This window comes from Lissotriton vulgaris, chromosome 1_1 (genome assembly GCF_964263255.1).
Source record: "Lissotriton vulgaris chromosome 1_1, aLisVul1.2, whole genome shotgun sequence".
Classification (NCBI taxonomy): Eukaryota; Metazoa; Chordata; class Amphibia; order Caudata; family Salamandridae; genus Lissotriton; species Lissotriton vulgaris.
The window spans coordinates 224485120-224506844 of NC_141685.1; the positions used below are offsets into that span (position 1 = coordinate 224485120).

Sequence of the window (21725 nt, forward strand, 5' to 3'; positions counted from 1 at the left end):
TACACCATTGGGTACATGACTCCCCAGCGTTTGGGGTACATGACTTCCCAAAACGCACACACAAAATAAAACATACAGCACGTGGTACATGACTCCCCAGGGCTCGGGGTACATGACTTCCCGAAATGCACACCCAAAATAAAACATACACCACAGGGTACAGGAGTCCCCAGCGTTTGGGGTACATGACTTCCAGAAACGCACACCCAAAATAAAACATACAGCACAGGGTACAGGAGTCCCCAGTGTTTGGGGTACATGACTTCCAGAAACGCACACCCAAAATAAAACATACAGCACGGGGTACATGACTCCCTAGTGCTCGGGGTGCATGACTCCCCGAAACGCACACCAAAGTAAAACCACATGACTCCCCAACCTAACGTACATCAAGGTACAACACGCAAAACGGGGTACATGACTCCCCGGCGCACACCAAGGCAACCTACACAACATGGAGTACATGACTCCCAAAACGCACGGGGTGCATGACTTCCCAAAACGCACGCGAAGCCAATATTTACAGAACAGGGTGGATGATCCCCTAAAAGTACACTTAGGCAGACACACGGTACTGGGGATGTAACTGCAATTATGACACGCAGTAGCATATTGAAAAGGTAATAAGATAACAATACGCATGTTAAATCCCAGTATCGGCAAAAGTAAAAATGCAACACTCCTTACTGCAGACAAAAGCTCATTAATTATGGCAAAACTATATGCATAGGCAAATGTGATGGCAAACTCAAGATAACAGTACAATAATAAACGTCCAGAAAAAGGCAACACAATAAAATAAAATAATTAAAGTAGACACCGTTGTCACGACAGTGCTGCAAGACTTTAGCTTGGCAACATAATAAATTGAAACATTGTTGCCACTGTTACATTGAAGTAATGTTGCTGTAATAAGAGTTCCAGTAGCCAGTAGTGTAGATTAGGTAGGTTTATTCATCACAAGTAAGATGGTAAAGAAGGCCCCACCGGGAGCAGCATCCAGCTGCTCAGCCCCACTCACTCAAACTGACCACACATTCAAAGCATGCATTCACCAACATTCTGATGACATCACACACACAGGCTGAGCAGCAGGGAAGGAGAAAACCAGACTATAACTTCTCACCCATAAAAATATCCTAATGGGGCTTCATGGAAAACATTAAATCTGGAAGTTCTGGTGTGCAAACTTTTTCTTTCCTGTTTGCCCCTGGGTTTCCAACCCTTGTTTAGTGTGTTTTTGCTACTGTGCTTGTGTGCCCCTGCGATTGACAGACTGCTTTGTCTTTTTATTTCTTCGCCAGTGCATAGGATTCTCTCAATTTCGTGTGATGGAATTCACGACTTTACATCTCCTTCAAATCCCCTTTATATTGCAGAAAGTGATAAATCTGGCTTTCACATCACCAGAAGGTACAGGACTAATTTATATAACCGCCAAGTACTGCACAATAAATATATTGTCTTTCTCAAAAAACAAGTCTTAACACTTTCACATAGTTTCTTTAATTTTTTTTTTTATTTGTTTATGATTTTCAGTCAAAATAATATCATCAAAGCACCAAGTTATATTACAATGGACCAATAGGAAACCAACCATATTGCACAACTGCTCACCAATTTAAAACTTACCCCACAAAATCTATATTATTATTAATCACATAAAAAGCCAAATCTAATACATTTATCAATGCTTGTTTATGACTTGTGCCCTGCTCAGGCTATTTTTTTTCCATGGTTTATGCAATCTTTTATGGGATTTTTTAAAGAGATCTAAAAGTAACATGGGTTGCAGAGAGTAATGAAAATATTAATTTGCAATGCAGGGTCCTTTTCAGTCTAAGATATCAAAATATGACGACTGCATGGAATACAAAGATTCACTCAACCTACTAACATTCCGGTTCGTAGTCAATGACCGCGTGGCCTAATGGATAAGGCGTCTGACTTCGGATCAGAAGATTGAGGGTTCGAGTCTCTTCGTGGTCGATATTTTTTATAAGTATACGAAAGTGTGTGTTATCTGAAAAGCCCAATTTTAAACGTTTGAAAGTACTTTGGGCCGCACGCTCACTCCGGAGTTTATATTAGAAATGATGAACGGCATTTACTCGAGTAGGGAAGGAAGAGGAAGTGACGAAGCGCCCGCGCAGCATGGACCGGAAGTAGAAGGGCTGCATAGACTGGCGTTGGGGAGGGCTCAGAGGAAGTTGTGTTTGGTATTAAGCAAGCAGGTTGTTTGTGTGCAGACCGCAATCTGCACAGGAATGAGCTGCTTGCTGGTGACTGTTTTCAGTATTCTGCCGTTGCTTCTCGTGACAGTATTGATGTAGAAACCGTAGAAGAGGTGTTTGGCTCATTTCTAGCCATCCTATTAACACAATGACTTCGTTGTCACAGTCATAATTACTTTGCCCCCAAGCCTTAAATTAGTGTATATGGAAGAGAAATTAGTATTTAATTGAAGGCTGTAGGAATGATGAAATTAGGGAAATAGGCTGGAAAGGAAAAAACTATTCTCAGCATATTTTTTTTTCTTGCATTTGGACATTTATAGGGTCACTGGGTTGGTTTCTGGAGCTGTTTAGAGATGAATAGTGAAACGTTACTTAGTTGTGAAATGATGTGCATCACTGCACCGCGTGCCACACTGCATAGTAGATCACAGTAATATGTCAACGAGTGAGGTGACGGCACCGCAGAGTGATCTCTCCAGCACTGACTGCACAGTAATCTTCACTGAAGCACTCTAGGGAGGGAATCTAATTTGAAAAGTGTTTGTTTCAGAGTGACTTTCACTGCAAGGACTGAACAGCGACACTCCTCAACGCAGGACTCCACAGAGTGACTTTCACTGCAAGGACTGAACAGCGGCCCTCTACTCTCCCCAGCACTCCACAGAGTGACTTTTATCGCAAGGACTGAACAGCGACGCTCTACTCAACGCAGCACTCCACAAATTGACAGCACTCCACAAATTGACTTTCACTGCAAGGACTGAGCAGTGACACTCCACTCAACGCAGCGACACTCTACTCACTGCAGCACTCCACAGAGTGACTTTCATCACAAGGACTGAACTGCGGCCCTCCACTCTACACAGCACTCCGCAGAGAGACTTTCACCACAAGAACTGAACAGCGGCACTCTACTCAACGCAGCACTCCACAAATTGACTTTCACTGCAAGGACTGAGCTGCAACACTCTACTCAACGCAGCACTCCACAGAGTGACTTTCACTGCAAGGACTGAGCTGCGGCACTACTCAATGCAGCACTCCACAGAGTGACTTTCACAGCAAGGACTGAACAGCGGCCCTCTACTCAACGCAGCACTCCACAGAGTGACTTTCACCGCAAGGACTGAACAGCGGCCCTCTACTCAACGCACCACTCCACAGTGACTTTCACTGCAAGGACTGAACAGCAGCACTCTACTCAACGCACCACTCCCCAGTGACTTTCACTGCAGCAATGCAAAGAGTGACCCATTTCTGCATTAGAAATATAAACCCGCCCATGCAAAAATGGTCATTCTTGCCTCACCCTGTAGGAAGCCCTGACTAAAATGAAGCAATGGAGGATCTTAGCCTGAAGCCCACACGTTAAATGCCATTGTGTCAAAATGACTAGTATGGAGCACCCGCATTGTAGAACTAATCTAAGTGGCCCTCACTACCACTCTCTTTATGTCTTCGCTGAAGGGTAGCGTAAGTTAAACTACGTTCTTTTCACTGGAACACTATAGAGTGACTTTACTAGATACTGCAGTAATTGACCCCTACCAATGCAGCACTTCATAGAACACCATAACTGCTGCTCTGTTCTAGGTGACTGCAACACCCTTTATGTTATGTTATGTTATTAGAGTTTTTAAAGCGCACTTTTACCCAAGGATGTCCTGGCACCTAGCACTAACTGGTTTCCGTAGGCACAAAAGGCTTATTCAGAGAACAGCCACGTTTTCAACCCCTTCCTAAAGATTAGGAGCTCAGTAGAAGTCCGAAGATGCCCTGGTAGGTTGTTCCAGGCTTTTGCGGCACAAAAGATGAAACTACTGCCACCCCAGTTCGCTTTTTTCACTCGGGGAACAGTCATTTGCTTTGCTTTCGAGGAGTGCAGCGTTCTTCCAGTGACATACCATTGAAGACGTCTTCTCAGATAATCAGGACTGTGAGTAGTTGGCCTGGTATATGATGCTCACTAGTTCTAGCGATCACCTTGTACCATGCCAAGCAACCCTTATGATGATTGGTTGTAAGTCAACCTTATAGACCAGCTATCCTAGTGGTAGCGTGGACAAAGCAGTCTTAGGCTAAACTCTGAAAGGCATGTGAAGAAAGCTGTTTTACCATATACAACCCCCTTGAATACCAAATGAAAGGACACCACACAGATATATATTAAAAATATATATATATTTATTAACTACAAATATCCCCTATACTCTTTATGAGCACAGAAGCACAAGCGTTAAAACAAAACACAGTTAAAATACACAAAAGTTGCACAATATGGATGAGGGCGGGTGGCCACTCAAACCATATATTAAGAAAGCGGTATAAGAGATACCAATCAAAAAGGAAGTAGGCCTAGGGCCTTGGGAATCGCTGGAGCTGATCGGGACTAGCAGTGACTAAGTCGGGAAAGGCCCGCGGGACTCGGATGCAGTGTTTAAAGTGCACGCATTCACCAATGCATTGTCTATGGTGCGTAAAAGTTACAAAGTTAGTGCTTTAGGAATCTTCCGAGTGACCTATAAGGATGAAACTTTAGACACAGACACTAGAGGTGTATACCAGTGTGGGAACACCGGCTTTGCTGAGTTACCTCACCCACAGGAAGCGGGTGCACAGGTGCGAAGTAGTGTCGGGTTTCGTCACGCAGGTCGATGGTGCTTGGAGCTGAAGATGCTGCAGGCGGCTCGATGTGAAGAGTTCCGGTGGATCCAAGGGTGGATCTGAAGTAGTGAAGACCTGAAAGCAGAGGGGACAATGTTCAAAGTCACTAGCCAGTGACTACAGTGGAACCAGATTGGAACCAGACAATGTCAGGTGCAAACAGGCGATGAGGTGTAGCTTCTCTCAGCAGCCACATATACATGAAGAGGTCGTGGACATCCAGGAGTCGATCACGAGCTGTCCCACAAAGGCTCTAGCTGATGGCGGTGTCGGCAACTTGATCGGAGCAAACAGGCCTTGGCTAATGCAAGCCACGCAGAAAGTGAAAAAGGCTTATCACTCGGACCAGCAAGGTTAGAGCGGGTGCTCCTTTTTACAGGAGCGAGGGCAAGTCTGGAGCAACCACACCCGCAGTGTAGATTGTAGGTTTCGTCACCAAGATGGCCACTGACCACGTGGCAAGTGGCCGGGATTGCGCGTCGAGTGGCACGATGCAAAAGGGCCCCACGCAGATCGTGGAGATGCTGGTGGGCTGATCTTCGGTGCAAGGGCTGCTCGGTTGTGGGGCTTCTCAAACCTCAAAGCACAGCATCGAGGGTGCCTCGGGTGCTGCGCAGTCAGCTTCTCGTGGGTCTTCCAAGATGTCCGGTCCCACGTCTCTCGGTGCCTCCACGGGTCCCTTCTTTGCAGGGACTTTGGATAGGGCTGTGAGAAGTCTCGGAGTCTGGATCTCATCAGGCTCTGGGCTTGGGCTCCGGCGGGAGGCGGCGGCAAAGCAGACATCGAGTTGCTGGATGGTGCCTGTGTTCACAGGGTGGCCACTCCTGGGCCACAAGGGAGATGCTCTTCAGTCTTCTGTACAGCAGAATGTCAAAGTCCAGTCGTCTTCTTAGTTTCAAGTTGATTCAGGATGATCTGAGGTGCTATGGCACTGCTCCCACTCTTATTCCCAATCTGAGGGGTGGATCACCTGCTAGGTCCCTCCTCTGGGTGGGACCAGGAAGGGGGGCGGTTACACCCCCTTTCCTTTGTCCAGCTCCTTGCCAGGCATGGGTCTGGAAAGTCCCAGGACCGGTTTGGACTGGCTTATGCACAGGGACACCTTGTGTGCCCCGGGCATGTCTGATTCTATTCAGCCCTGTCCTACCCAATACACAAAATCCTGTCTGGGGTGGTGCTCGCACCTCCCAAGGCAGGAAACCCTTTGTCCAAGCCTCCCTCGCTGAAAGGACTCCCAGCAGCAGGAGGTCAGACTTCTGTCTGTGGTGGCAGCATCCATTTTGTGATGCTGAGGCTCTGGTTAACTTTAACCGGGGTTAAGGCTATGTACATGTCGTGTCCCTCTAGAAGGGTGGAATGCTATCCCCGTCGACAGAACTGTCGAGGGGATAGTATTCCAAATCGTATGACACCTTACTCGACATGTTTTGATAAAGCCAAACCAAAGTTAGCATGTAACCGCGAGGATTATAATACACTTAAGAGTATATGGTATGGCAATATCCCGGAACAGCTAAGGGAGTTGTTCCCGACAGCTGCAGACAGGCTCAGCTCATGCTAGAGCACCATCTCACATGAAACCACGCACTCTGCCCCCAGGATTGCAGGGGCCTTCCATAGGAATGGCTTATAGGTTAACATGTGTCCAGTTAAGGTTAGATATAGGGATACTATATCTAAGCAAGAGGTGATTACACCAACTTACCCCAGCTGAGTGATCAGCCAGTTGTGTCAAAATATGGAGGCCAGGCCAGGGGTGGCACACTACATGCTGCAGCCCCTGGTAGGCCTTGGCTACACCTATGCCCTGGGTACCTATGGTACACTGTTACCGGGGCCTATAAGGTGAACCAGTTCCAATTCGTAATGCACCTAGAGTGCATTGGAATTAATTTAGAGAGAGAACAGCAGGCTGTGGGTCTGATTAGCAGGCCCACAGCCACATTAAGTCATAAACCAGTGAAGCAAAAAGCAAAAATTTGGGGTGACCATAGGATAGCAGACCCTACTCTCCTACACAACCTCCCCCCCCAAACGCAGGGACAATAGACTAACCTTGACCAGTTGTGTCTTCATGTTCTAAGTGGAAGTACCTGGAGAGACCATCTGCGTTGCCATGGTCAGTCCCTGGGCGGTCTCCACTGTAAAGTCCATCCCCTGTAGGGAAATGGACCACCTGAGTAGTTTGGGGTTTTCACCCTTCATCTGATTAAGCCATAAGAGGGGCTTATGGTCGGTCTGAATCTTGAAGTGAGTGCCAAATAAGTATGGTCTCAACTTCTTCAGGGCCCACACCACAGCAAAGGCCTCCCTCTCAATAGCTGACCAACGTTTCTCTCTGGGGGTCAGCCTTCTGCTAATAAAAGCAATGGGCTGGTCTTGACCATCTACATTAAGTTGTGAAAGCACAGCTCCCACTCTCAACTCAGAAGCATCTGTTTGGACAATGAACTCTCTTGAGTAGTCAGGACTCTTCAGGATAGGTGCAGAGCACATGGCCTTCTTCAGGTTATCAAATGCCTCTTGACAGTTTACTGTCCACTGAACCTTTTTGGGCATCTTCTTGGATGTCAGATCATTAAGAGGAGTCACAATGGACCCATAGTTCTTAACAAACTTCCTGTAGTACCCAGTCAGGCCCAAGAAAGCTCTGAACTGAGTCTGGGTAGTTGGAGGGGACCAGTCCTTGATGGGCTGGATCTTACTCTCCAGTGGTTGAACTTGGCCTCCACCTACAAGGTGGCCCAAGTATACAACTTTACTCTGCCCTATCTGGCACTTTGTGGCCTTGATAGTGAGGCCTGCATTTTGCAGAGTCTCTAGCACTTCCTTCAGGTGGACCAGGTGATCCTCCCAGGTGGAGCTGAAGACAGCAATGTCATCCAGATATGCTGCGCAAAAGTCATCCAACCCAGTAAGGACTTGATTCACCAACCTTTGGAAGGTGGCAGGTGCATTTTTCAAACCAAAGGGCATCACCACAAATTGATAATGCCCACCTGGGGTCGAAAATGCAGTTTTGGCTTTAGACTCCTCAGCTAACCTGATTTGCCAGTAGCCAGCTGTCAAGTCAAATGTGCTCAAATATTTGGCAGAAGCCAACTTGTCAATGAGCCAATCTGCCCTTGGAATAGGGTGTGCATCTGTCCTGGTGACAGCATTGAGTCCTCTGTAATCCACACAGAACCTCATCTCTCTCTTGCCATCTTTGGTGTGAGGTTTGGGGACCAGAACCACTGGGCTAGCCCAAGTGCTCTCTGAAGGCTCAATAACACCTAATTCCAGCTTCTTTTGCACCTCAGTCTTTATACAGTCCCTGACGTGGTCAGGTTGCCTGTAAATCTTGCTTTTTACAGGAAGACTGTCACCAGTGTCCACCACATAGGTACACCAGTTAGTCTGACTGGGTGTCAATGAGAACATATGTCTGTATGACTGCAAAACTTGTCTACAGTCATGTTGCTGATGTTCAGTGAGGCTGCCATCTAAGGCCACACCATCAACTGATCCATCCTCAGGGTTCTGAGTTAACAGGTCTGGGAGAGGGCCACTCTTTTCCTCCTGCCCCTCATCTGTAGCCATGAGCAAGCCCATGTCTGCCCTGTCAACATATGCCTTCAGTCTGTTGACATGGAGCACCCTGTGGGGGCTCCTGGGAGTTCCTAGGTCCACCAAGTAGGTAACCTCTCCCTTTTTCTCAACAATTGTATGGGGTCCAGACCATTTGTCTTGGAGTGCTGCTGGGGCCACTGGCTCCAACACCCATACCTTCTGTCCTGGCTGATACTCAATCAAGACAGCCTTTTGGTCATGCCAAGCTTTCTGTAATTCTTGGCTAGCCTCAAGGTTTTTGGATGCCTTCTCCATATACTCAGCCATCCTGGAGCGGAGACCAAGTACATAGTCCACTATGTCTTGTGTAGGCTTTTTGAGAGGTAACTCCCATCCTTCCTTCACCAGACATAGGGGTCCTCTTATAGGGTGCCCAAACAACAATTCAAAGGGGCTGAAGCCAACCCCCTTTTGAGGGACCTTTCTGTAAGCAAAAAGAAGGCAGGGTAGAAGGATGTCCCATCTTCGCCTGAGCTTTTCAGGTAATCCTTTGATCATACCCTTTAGGGTCTTGTTAAATCTTTCAACAAGCCCTTTACACTGTGGATGATAAAGAGTGGTGAAATTGTAGTTGACACCACTTTCACTCCACATAGCTGTCAAGTATCCTGACATGAAGTTGGCACCTCTGTCAGTTACTACCTCCTTAGGAAACCCCACTCTGGAGAAAACTCCAAGTAAGGCCCTGGCCACAACAGGAGCTGTTGTGGTCCTAAGTGGAATTGCCTCTGGGTACCTGGTGGCATGGTCCACCACCACCAGTATGAATCTGTGCCCAGATGCTGTAGGGGGATCCATTGGACCTACAATATCAATCCCCACTCTTTCAAAGGGTACCCCCACCAAGGGTAATGGTATCAGGGGGGCCTTTGTGGTGCCACCTGCTTTACCAATGGCTTGGCAGGTTACACAGGAGCACAACACTCCTTGGTGTCTTCAGACATGTGAGGCCAGTGAAAGTGAGGGACAAGCCTGTCCCAAGTCTTATTCTGGCCTAGGTGTCCTGCTAAAGGAATATCATGGGCCAAGGTAAGAAGGAAGCCCCTAAATTGCAGAGGTATAACCAACCTCCTGGTTGTACCAGGCTTGGGGTCTCTACCCTCTGAATAAAGGAGCCCATCATCCCAATATACTTTATAGGTACCTTGAGCATTCCCAGCAGCCTCAGCAGCAGCCTGCTGTCTGAGGGGTTCAAGGGAAGGGCAGGTTAACTGAGCCTGCCCCAAGTCTACCCTAGAAGGTCCCCCTGTCCCCAGAAACTCAACCTGATCAGGTTCAAGTTCTTCAGGGACAGTTCCTTCAGGGGTCTCAAGATCATCTTCCCGTGAAGGCTGATCCTCACTTGTAGGCAGTTGGGAAGGCACAGCCTTTACCCTCCTGTTCTTCTTCTTGGAAGGTGCTTGGTCAATTGTTCCAGGATCCAAGACCTGAGGTTCAGAGAGGCACTTTTTGTCCTGTGACCTGGTCACAGCAAGGACATGTGATGATATCCCTAACATCTCTGCATGAGTCCTGTACTCAACTTCTGACCATAGAGAGTTCTCCAGGTCATTGCCCAACAAACATTCAACTGGGAGATCAGCACTAACCACAACTCTTTTTAGGACAGTTACCCCTGCCCAGGAAAAGTTAACAATTGCCACACTATGTGTAGTGGTGACATTGCTGGCATTGGTCACCAGGTAATTATCACTGGGCAGGTATTGTCCAGGGTCCACAAAGTTAGGTGTCACCATAGTGACACTGGCACATGTATCCCTGTATGCTTGAGCCACTTTTTCATTAATCAAAGGCGTCTGCCTGTACTTGCCCAAATTACTGGGGCTGACAGTAGGGGTCCAATCTAGTTCCCCATCGCAAACCAGAACAGCCTGTGTGAGGGTTCTGACTAGGCCAGAATCTCCCTCAGTTCCCAAGGTGATACCCACTACCCCCTTAGTTTGTGGACCAACACTGCTAACTGTACTAGTGGGTGCAGGTGCCTTAGGGGCTGCAGTGTTGGGGGCTCCACCCTTTTTACACTCACTTGTCCAGTGAGAGGTGTTTTTGCATGTACTACACCAGGGGTTTTTTTGACCTTCTTTCTTCTTCTTCTTGGAAGTTTGGGACCCACCCTCAGTATTAGTTTGGGGCCCTGTTGAAGACTTCTGGTCTTTAGCTTTCTGCTCCCCACCCTTCTGGTATGTTTTCTTCTGGTCACCACCCTGGTTCTGGTTCTTTTGCTTAACTCTGGTTCTAACCCATTTATCTGCCCTCTTTCCCAATTCTTGGGGAGAGGTCAAATCTGAGTCAACCAAATGTTTATGAAACTGCTGGTTCTGACAATTATTTAAAATGTGTTCTCTCATAAGCAAATTGTACAATCCTGTATAATATGTAACCTTACTTCCCAGCAACCATCCCTCCAGAGCCTTAGTGGCACTTTCAACAAAATCAGACCAGTCCTGAGTCTGTGTCTTCTGGGTATCTCTGAACATTAACCTGTACTGTTCAGTGGTTAAGCCTAACCCATCAATCAGAGCACTCTTCAGGACCAGGTAGTCTCTAGAATCCCCATCACTAACTGTGAGGAGTCTGTCTCGGCCTCTACCTTCAAAGGAGAGCCACAAGATTGCTGCCTACTGCTCCTGAGGGATCTGCTGTACTTTGCAGACTCTCTCAAGTGCAGTCATCCATTTGTGTATATCATCCCCAGCTTTGTGGGGGGGGCACAATTTTACTCAGGTTTCTGTTATCAAGAGACCTGTCTTTATCCTTAGGGATAATGCTGCCACCAGTGCGTACTAACACACTCTGTCTAGGCTGTCTTGCTCTAGCAAGTTTCTCTCGGGCCAGGGCAACTTCTAATTCTTGCTTCTGGATCCTAAGCTCAGCCTCTCTCATTTTGGCCTCATGTTCCCTTCTCTGAGGGCTAGTCATCCCCCTTCTGGAGTGGCCATGAGAGCCTCTAGAAGCATGGGAGGTGTTGGATTCACCCGAGTGATTCCTCCTCCTCATTGGCTCCTGGTTAAGTCCACTTGGGGGTCTGAATGGGTTGGACCCACTTTCAGTCCTAAATAGGCTTAAGTTAGCCTGGTTAAGCCTGCTGACTAACACCTGACTATTTCTGCCATCATCAGAGTCACTGCCCTCCCCTTCTGTCTCTTCTTCTTCTTCCTCCTCCTCATCAGGCTGAGTAACTCCAGTGTCTGGGGTATCCTCATCTAACTGGACTACAGGGACATGGGGGTCAGTATTGTCATCTTCAGTGGGAGAGCCTCCATCAGCATTCCCTGTGGGTCTGCCTTAGAGGTCTTTAGAGCCTCAGACTGGTCTAAGAGCTCTCTAAGGTGGTCTGTAGTAGGGGTTGGCCCTGTCCTAAGACCTCTTAAGGAACAAAGCTGCCTTAGTTCCTTAAAGGAGAATATAGCAAATTTGGATGGTGCCCTTGGATAGTCTCTCTCACCAGAGACAGTCCCAGTGGAACCCTCTGCTCCAGACATTGCTCTTGTGTGGGTGGATATGTTGCAATCTACCTACACTGGTGTTTACCTACTAAACCTATCTAGTAGTTGTAGTCAGGGTGTGCTACTCCCTATCCTCTACAACAACTAAGTTCAGTAGAACTTAAGTATACTAGTCTTGTTTTATATGTACCTAGCAGGTACCTGTATGATCTTTCAAATGATACTCTCAAAGATTGTAATGGTAAAACAACAGCAAGCTCAAATCCCAATCCCCTGCTCACCAATGTGAGAAGTTGGCCTGGTATATGATGCTCACTAGTTCTAGCGATCACCTTGTACCATGCCAAGCAACCCTTATGATGATTGGTTGTAAGTCAACCTTATAGACCAGCTATCCTAGTGGTAGCGTGGACAAAGCAGTCTTAGGCTAAACTCTGAAAGGCATGTGAAGCAAGCTGTTTTACCATATACAAACCCCTTGAATACCAAATGAAAGGACACCACACAGATATGTATTGAAAATGTATATATATTTATTAACTACAAATATCCCCTATGCTCTTTATGAGCACAGAAGCACAAGCGTTAAAAGAAAACACAGTTAAAATACACAAAAGTTGCACAATATGGATGAGGGCGGGTGGCCACTCAAACCATATATTAAGGAAGCGGTATAAGAGATACCAATCGAAAAGGAAGTAGGCCTAGGGCCTTGGGAATCACTGGAGCTGATCGGGACTAGCAGTGACTAAGTCGGGAAAGGCCCGCGGGACTCGGGTGCAGTGTTTAAAGTGCACGCATTCACTAATGCATTGTCTATGGTGCATAAAAGTTACAAAGTTAGTGTTTTAGGAACCTCCCGAGTGACCTATAAGGATGAAACTTTAGACACAGACACTAGAGGTGTATACCAGTGTGGGAACACCGGTGTTGCTGAGTCACCTCACCCACAGGAAGCGGGTGCACGGGTGCGAAGTAGTGTCGGGTTTCGTCACGCAGGTCGATGGTGCTTGGAGCTGAAGATGCTGCAGGCGGCTCGATGTGAAGAGTTCCGGTGGATCCAAGGGTGGATCTGAAGTAGTGAAGACCTGAAAGCAGAGGGGACAATGTTCAAAGTCACTAGCCAGTGACTACCGTGGAACCAGATAGGAACCAGGCGATGTCGGGTGCAAACAGAAGATGAGGTGTAGCTTCTTTCAGCAGCCACGTGGACACGAAGAGGTCGAGGACGCCCAGAAGTTGATCATGAGCTGTACCACAAAGGCTCTAGCTGATGGCAGTGTCGGCAATTTGATCGGAGCAAACATGCCTTGGCTAATGCAAGCCACGCAGAAAGTGAAAAAGGCTTATCACTCGGACCAGCAAGGTCAGAGCGGGTGCTCCTTTTTACAGGAGCGAGGTCAAGTCTGGAGCAACCAGATCCGCAGTGTAGATTGTAGGTTTTGTTGCCAAGATGGCCGCTGACCACGTGGCAAGTGGCCGGGATGGCGCGTCAAGTGGCACGATGCAAAAGGGCCCCACGCAGATCGTGGAGATGCTGGGGGGCTGATCTTCGATGCAAGAGCTGCTCGGTTGTGGGGCTTCTTAAACCCCAAAGCACAGCGTCAAGGGTGCCTCGGGTGCTGCGCAGTCAGCTTCTCGGGGGTCTTCCGAGATGTCTGGCCCCACGTCTCTTGGTGCCTCCACGGGTCCCTTCTTTGCAGGGACTTTGGATCGGGTTGTGAGAAGTCTCGGAGTCTGGGTCTCGTCAGGCTCTGGGCTTGGGCTCTGGTGGGAGGCGGCGGCAAAGCAGACGTTGAGTTGCTGGATGGTGCCTGTGTTCACAGGGTGGCCACTCCTAGGCCACAAGGGAGATGCTCTTCAGTCTTCTGTGCAGCAGAATGCCGAAGTCCAGTCGTCTTCTTAGTTTCAAGTTGATTCAGGATGATCTGAGGTGCTATGGCACTGCTCCCACTCTTATTCCCAATCTGAGGGGTGGATCACCTGCTAGGTCCCTCCTCTGGGTGGGACCAGGAAGGGGGGCGGTTACACCCCCTATCCTTTGTCCAGCTCCTCACCAGGCCTGGGTCTGGAAAGTCCCAGGACCGGTTTGGACTGGCTTATGCACGGGGACACCTTGTGTGCCCCGGGCATGTCTGATTCTATTCAGCCCTGTCCTACCCAATACACAAAATCCTGTCTGGGGTGGTGCTCGCACCTCCCAAGGCAGGAAACCCTTTGTCCAAGCCTCCCTCGCTGGAAGGACTCCCAGCAGCAGGAGATCAGACTTGTGTCTGTGGTGGCAGAATCCATTTTGTGATGCTGAGGCTCTGGTTAACTTTAACCGGGGTTAAGGCTATGCACATGTCGTGTCCCTCTAGAAGGGTGGAATGCTATCCCCGTCGACAGAACTGTTGAGGAGATAGTATTCCAAATCGTATGACACCTTACTCGACATGTTTTGATAAAGCCAAACCAAAGTTAGCATGTAACCGCAAGGATTATAATGCACTTAAGAGTATATGGTATGGCAATATCCCAGAACAGCCAAGGGAGTTGTTCCCGACAGCGGCAGACAGGCTCAGCTCATGCTAGAGCACCATCTCACATGAAACCACGCACTCTGCCCCCAGGATTGCAGGGGCCTTCCATAGGAATGGCTTATAGGTTAACATGTGTCCAGTTAAGACTAGATTTAGGGATACTATATCTAAGCAAGAGGTGATTACACCAACTTACCCCAGCTGAGTGATCAGCCAGATGTGTCAAAATATGGAGGCCAGGCCAGGGGTGGCAAACTACATGCTGCAGCCCCTGGTAGGCCTTGGCTACACCTATGCCCTGGGTACCTATGGTCTACTGTTACAGGGGCCTATAAGGTGAACCAGTTCCAATTCGTAATGCACCTAGAGTGCATTGGCATTAATTTAGAGAGAGAACAGCAGGCTGTGGGTCTGATTAGCAGGCCCACAGCCACATTAAGTCATAAACCAGTGAAGCATAAAGCAAAAATTTGGGGTGACCATAGGATAGCAGACCCTACTCTCCTACAAGGACCACTACCCATCAAAGACTTAAAAACCGTGCAAAGTAGTTTAAATTGTGCACGTTGTTTTACTGGGAGCCAGTGAAGGTTTTGAAGTTTATTTCTAAGAGAGACAAACCTTGGTGTGCCGTTAGCTTGCGAATTTTGCACCAGCTAGAGTCTGTTCAGGTGTTTCTTTTGGATGTTCAAGTACAGACTATTGCAATAATCCAGCCGTGACAAAATAAGGGCAGCATTGCACCTAGTGATCCTGAAGGACTGGGTTTTCCTAAGACCCAGCGGTGCCAGGGATAACACCTGAAACCTTCGTGGGTTACCTGTTCCGGCGTACAAATGACAGAGACACGGGACACTTCCTTCGGCGTCAAAGATTCAAGGTTTATTTACTGCAGGGAACACAGATGTCACGAGAAGTACATAGCATGTATGTTCAAGGAGACTGCTTCAAATTGTATCTGTGGATCGCTCCTTTTATACAGTTTTTCGTCATAGGACAACATGGCAAACAAAAGGTTACAACCCGGTTCCCACAGTAAATTTCATAGGGGGTCGCTTTCATGTATTCAGGGCCCGGAACATAATTACAGTAGCATTACCGGTTCCCAACTGTAAAAGTACATCTTCCCACCATTAGTGCATTCCGTTCGGCTGTAAACGAATCAAGGAAGAGTCAGAAACAGGTGCAGAGGAAGACAAGGATAGCGAACAGTTTGAAGAGAGTGTAAGGGGGTGCTATCAGAAAACACGATTGCAGGGATCAAAGGAGACGTGCCTAATGAATGCACAACTGAGACAATAGACCGGCACGGCAAGATGAGCCTCGAGCGGGGCCATTTGCCTTACAGTGTCATCCCCCTCGTCATAAAGACGTCCTCAAAGGAACACGTGTCTTCCGCAAGAGTTTGGGAATCCCAGGGTCACGAAGCGGACAGTGTCCGTTCGCTGGCTACTTGAGGGCAAGAAACAAAATGGATGCCGTATCTAAAATGGAACCCGTGGGCTCAGATGAGGAAACCCACGAAACAGACGAACGGTTTAGGTTAGCACAGCGAAAATGCGTACACCCACTAAACTCGTCATTTGCGGTTCATAGATACCAGACTCGACCATATTCGGGCGAGTCGAAAACACCACTTACAATTGTCACGGAACCTCAGACGCTCCTTTTGCCCTCATGTAGGCAAGCACTAGTCGTAATCGGAATCGATCTCGATATTCATCAGGCCATCCAGATGTTGCTGCAACATTATCCTATCCATCAATGCTTCCTTGGTAACAGGTGGCCGTCTTATACACGTCGTAGCACATAGGCCACATAAGGCAGGACCACACTGCACACAAAGACAACACGTGAACAGAAATGCTACAACAACCCCAATGATCATCAGAATCTTCCAACCCCACGTCGACATCAGGCCCCAAAACCACCCTAGTAGCGTCCAATCACCTACATCCACGTGTATGGATTCGGAGATCTTATGCAACTTCGAGATGGCTCGATAGACAGTTGGAGCGTTATCAGGAATGAAAATGCAGCAACTCGAATGGATCACCTTACATACTCCACCTCTATCTGCAAGAACAACGTCTAAAACCATACGATTTTGTAACGTCATAAGCCTGTCAGCCTGAAGCTCTACTGTAATGTTACCAAGGGCACTTGCAGTGATATTAGCGGTCGATTCCACCACTCGAGTCAACTGTCTCAGGTTCCTACTATTGATCATAGGTCCCCAAAACGGCAAGAAACCCTTAAAGAAGTCTCCTGCTTCTTGACCGGCAGTGTCCTCTTCGCTAATCACGCCTCTCACAACTCTGGTCTTGTGATAATCCGACCCAACAGTAAAGGTCGGCGGCAACAGATTCGCAATATAACATGTGCCTGAGAAGTCACGAGGCAACCATGTATATGCGCGATCATAACAAACAAAGTAAGTACCCTTGGCAGTCAGAAGAACAGGGGAAGAGGCCGTTGGCAAAACATACGTTTCGGTACAGGCACTCCTCCCGAGCTGAGCTTGCGGGCTTCGACCAAGAGCTTTCAGACAGAAATTACCGAGGTGGGGTACGATCCAGATCGGAGACGAGCTTTTAAGCTGCCGATCACCCACTGACATGCTATACTCAGCCTCACTCAGATCTCTGTATGCTCGCACCTCTTCCTCTGGGATAAGCGATGCGTCGAAGATATCCCTATCTAAATCGGCAATCGCTCTTGCCAAAGGCTTGTGGTACGGGCCAGGACCATGATCTGCAGTGCGTGGCTCTCGATGGGGGTAGGAATCTAGTGCGCTACGAAACATTGTTTGGAACGCTCGAGCTGAACCCTGGGAACTGTAAGGAAGGACCAAGTACGGAATTCCCCTATCGGTGGTATGTGGCATTAACCCACACACCCAACAGTTGGTAGTGTTCATCACCAACTGATGCTGGTGAAGGAGCTGAACGAAGGAATTGTTCATGAATTCCGCACGTCTAACCTGCTCGTGTTGGGGTAAGATATGAAAAGAATGAGGAGAAAAAGTGGAAGTAGGTTTTAGTTCAGAGGAAGGGGTAGGTGAAGCAGAAGGCAATAGTGATTTTATCGCATAATACACTCCACCCACCAGTAACGAGGAAACAGTCAGGAACAGTAGGAACACCAGAAACATAAAGCATTTGGTATGTACGACCCTATGCAGTTCGGATCTTTGCGCTTGAGTCTTCTCCACTTCCAACAACTTTGAGAATGCCATACTCTAAAACCGTCCGCAACGTTCTTGACGCACTTCGTTCTGTGTAGCAATAGTCAATCCCCAGGAGTTCCCAGAAATCGACGGCCTCCGACCTAGTGTCAGGACCTACTAAACAGAAGGAAGTACCCGCACGGCCCTACGGTCAACCCGGATGTAAGGTTCTTTTAATCAAACAATATATACAAAATCTCCTAGCTGTGGAGAAAAACACACATGTGTGGAAAAGAACTCAGAATACAAACAGAAACCACAGTTGTTCAAAAGTGTTCAGAGTGATAATTGGGGTAACGTGAATTTCAAAAAGGAAAAAAAGGAAAAATAATTTTATTTGTCTCTAGTATTGGAACGAAGAAAATATCTGCTCCTTCCAGGACGAGTCTGCTCTTCAAACAATTGGTCGGATGATGAAACAGAGTCCTGTCGGTCAGACGATAGTACAGATCTTGACTTCTCCAATGACAAAGGTTCAACAGAGTTATTTGGCTGCACTGAAGTATCTCCCACAGGCTGAGCTTCACTGAACGGCACAAAGTTCGGCAAAGCTTCGGTTTCAGATGAGGCGATGCCTGTCCTCACCCACGAGTCCGCTGGTAAAGGTATTGGTACCTTTTTGGTGTGGGTGGCGTGCACCCAATGCTTGCGGTCCTCCAAACGAACAGCAGTTCTCGTGGAGAGGAGCACTTGGAAGGGTCCAATAAACCTCGGCTCAAGGTTTCGCTTTCGGCCAAAATTCCTAGTAACCACCCAGTCTCCGGGTTGGAGCTGGTGGCCTGGACCCTCCGTCTGCGCTGGCAGTGCTTCAAAGACCTGTTGATGAATTAACCTCAGTTTAGCAGTCAGATCATGAAGGTAATCAATTAGCATTGGATATTCAAGATTTGTAAATGCACTGGGTCTAGGAACCCCCCAAATATTTGCAGGACGGCCGAACACAATTTCATATGGGCTGAGCCCTACTCAAGAGTGTACAGTCGCCCTGGTTGACAGGAGAGCCAAGGGCAAAGCGTCGGGCCACGAGAGACCAGTCGTAGCCTGAATCTTTGTGAGTTTTAATTTTAGAGTACCATTGTACCCCTCAACCAAACCTGCTGACTGAGGATGATTGGCGCTGTGGAATTTTTGTGTAATTCCAAGCCCCTTACACACACTCTTCATCACACTCCCCACAAACTCACTTCCATTATCAGACCATACAATCCGTGGCATTCCATACCGGGGAAAATATTCCTTCAGTAGGACTTTCGCTGTGGACAGGGCAGTATTGTCTTTGAGAGGGTAAGCTTCAATCCATCGGGAGAATGCACAAACCACAACTAAAACGTATTTCAGGTTATTACATCGCTCCATATGGATGAAGTCCAACTGAATTACCTCAAAGGGACATGTAGGAGGAGCAAAATGGCCAGGGGGTGTACGAGTGCCCTTACCAGGATTGTACATCATACATATCATACAATTTTTGACCAATCTCTCAGCACACTTAGCGATACCATCATTCTTCCATACAGGGGACAAAAACTTACAAATACCTTTCGCGCTAATATGCGATAAACCGTGTGCCATGGTCACAACAGCTAGCACATATGCATCCGGCAACATCCATCTTTTATTCTCTGACAAATCAATCCAACAACCATTCGCATCCAACTTTCCTGTGCTCTCCTTCCACTTGGTCTTTTCAGTTTCGGTGGCCTCATTCTGAATCGCTTTCACACTTTCAATAGTATCCTCACACATACCAGTTTCTGCAGGCCACCTTACCAAACTCGTCACATACATTCTAGTTGTAAGATTTTTCGCAGTCTCCTTAGCAATCTCATCAGCAAACGCATTGCCACGACCAACATCATCCGTCACCTTACGGTGTGCACTACATTTAATAATCGCCACCTGCTTGGGCAATGTAAGTGCATCCAAAAGATCATTCATAAGCTGTCCGTGCTGGATTTTCGTACCATGCGATGTCATAAAACCTCTCTCTCGCCACAATCGTCCAAAACTATGGGCGACGCCAAAAGCATACTGGCTGTCGGTAAACACATTCACCCTCTTTCCTTTCGACAAAACACACGCTCTTGTCAACGCAATTAATTCTGCCGCCTGTGCAGAATTCTGATTCAATCTCGCAGTTTCCACAACCGTACTCAATGTTACCACAGCATACGCGGTCGTCACATCACCATTCGGCAACTTAAAACACGAACCATCCACATACAAAGTACCATCGGGTTCTTCCAATGGAGTGTTTTTTAGGTCAACACGACCCTTCGTTTCTTCCTCAGTTCGCAAATAACAATCGTGTGGTGGTACTTCGTCTGATTCCATATAGGTTGGCAACAAAGTCGCCGGATCCAGGACATTGCAGCGCTTTATTTGAATGTGACTTGCCAAAAGCGTCAACTCATAACCAGACAACCTTGCACTCGTCAAGTGTTGGGTTTTCGTACGATTCAAGAGAGTATCAACTGCATGCGGAACCATCACCGTAAGCATATTATCCATGACCAATCCTGCAGATTGTCGAATGGACTCCGCAGCTGCCGCTCTTAAACAACTCGGCAATGCTCTAGCTACTGGGTCCAAGGTCGAGGAAAAATATGCACATGGACGTTGCTTACCGCCAAATTGTTGCGTCAAAACACTCAACGCACAACCTTCCCTCTCGTGAACGTATAGTGTAAACGGCTTACTGTAGTCAGGAGTACCTAACACAGGGGCCGAACACAACGCATCACGTAATTCAGAAAAACTTTTCTGACACTCTTCCGTCCATGGCAAAGGAGTTGAAACATCCTTGCACGTGAGAGCTACCAATGGTTTCGCTAGCAATGAAAAATTTGGAATCCATTGCCTGCAGTATGACGTGATACCTAGAAAGGCACGCACATCTCTCTGAGTTGTTGGCACAGTCATTCGAGTGATCGCTGCAATTCACTCTGGGGTCAACCTTCTTCCCTCCTTTGACAATAAGTGACCTAAATAGGTTACTTCTTGGCAACAATACTGCAGTTTAGAAGGTGACACCTTGTGATGTAAGTCACAAAGATGTTGCAACAAAGACACCGTAGCAGTTTTGCAAATGTCTCGTGTGTCCGCAGCCACCAATAAGTCATCGACATATTGGATCAAGGCTGCACCAGCCGGTAATACAAATGCATCAAGTTGACTCTTCAGGGCTTGGCTGTATATCGATGGACTCTCGCAATAGCCCTGAGGAGCGCGTTTAAACCTAAAGCTGTGGCCACCTAACGAGAAACCGAAAAGGTCCCTGCTTTCCTCAGCAATCGGAATGCTAAAGAAAGCATTCTTCAAATCGATCACTGAGAACCAAGAAGCAGATGCAGGAATCAGAGTCAGTAAAGCCGTAATGTCAGGCACCACAGGAAACTGAGGAATCACAATTTTATTCACCTCCCGTAAATCAATGACAAAACGATAAACAGGAGGCTTAGATGGATCAGTGCGTTTCAGAATTGATAGCACAGGGCTATTACACACGTTTCCCCGAGTCTCCTCGATAACATCTTTCTCGATCAAGTCATAGATGATCGCTAACAACGCTCGCTCACCATCAAGGGAGATACGATACTGAGGAATACGTGGTAATCGCACATTCGATTTCAATTGGACAACATAAGGGGAGATGTCAAGCAGGCCCACGTCATTGGGACCTGTTGCCCACAAAGATGCAGGAAGAGAACTCAATTCCGGTGGGAGCTTATCAATTGATAAGTACATAGGAGAGATTACTCTCTCACCCAATGTAAGCTTCACCCCCGCAGGAGAACAATACAAAGTCGCATACGAACGTTTCAGCAAATCCAGACCCAAAAGATTTTCACCACAACCAGTAGTCAAAATCAAAGGAGCTTCCAGCTCACAAGGCCCAATTGTAAGGGGCAAAGGGCGAGAAACCGGATTGCTAACAGGGGCGCCGGAGAATCCAACGGAAACATTTGTTAAGCCAGACAAAGGTGCGCCAGGGAGTTTCGAATGCATGATGGAA

General features: G+C 47.6%; 1 non-coding gene across 1 annotated transcript; it reads left to right on the forward strand.

Moving 5' to 3' along the window:
• Window positions 1-1916: 1916 nt before the first annotated feature.
• On the forward strand, window positions 1917-1989 carry TRNAR-UCG (transfer RNA arginine (anticodon UCG)). Its single transcript has one exon. It is a non-coding gene; the product is annotated as a tRNA-Arg (tRNA).
• Window positions 1990-21725: the final 19736 nt, after the last annotated feature.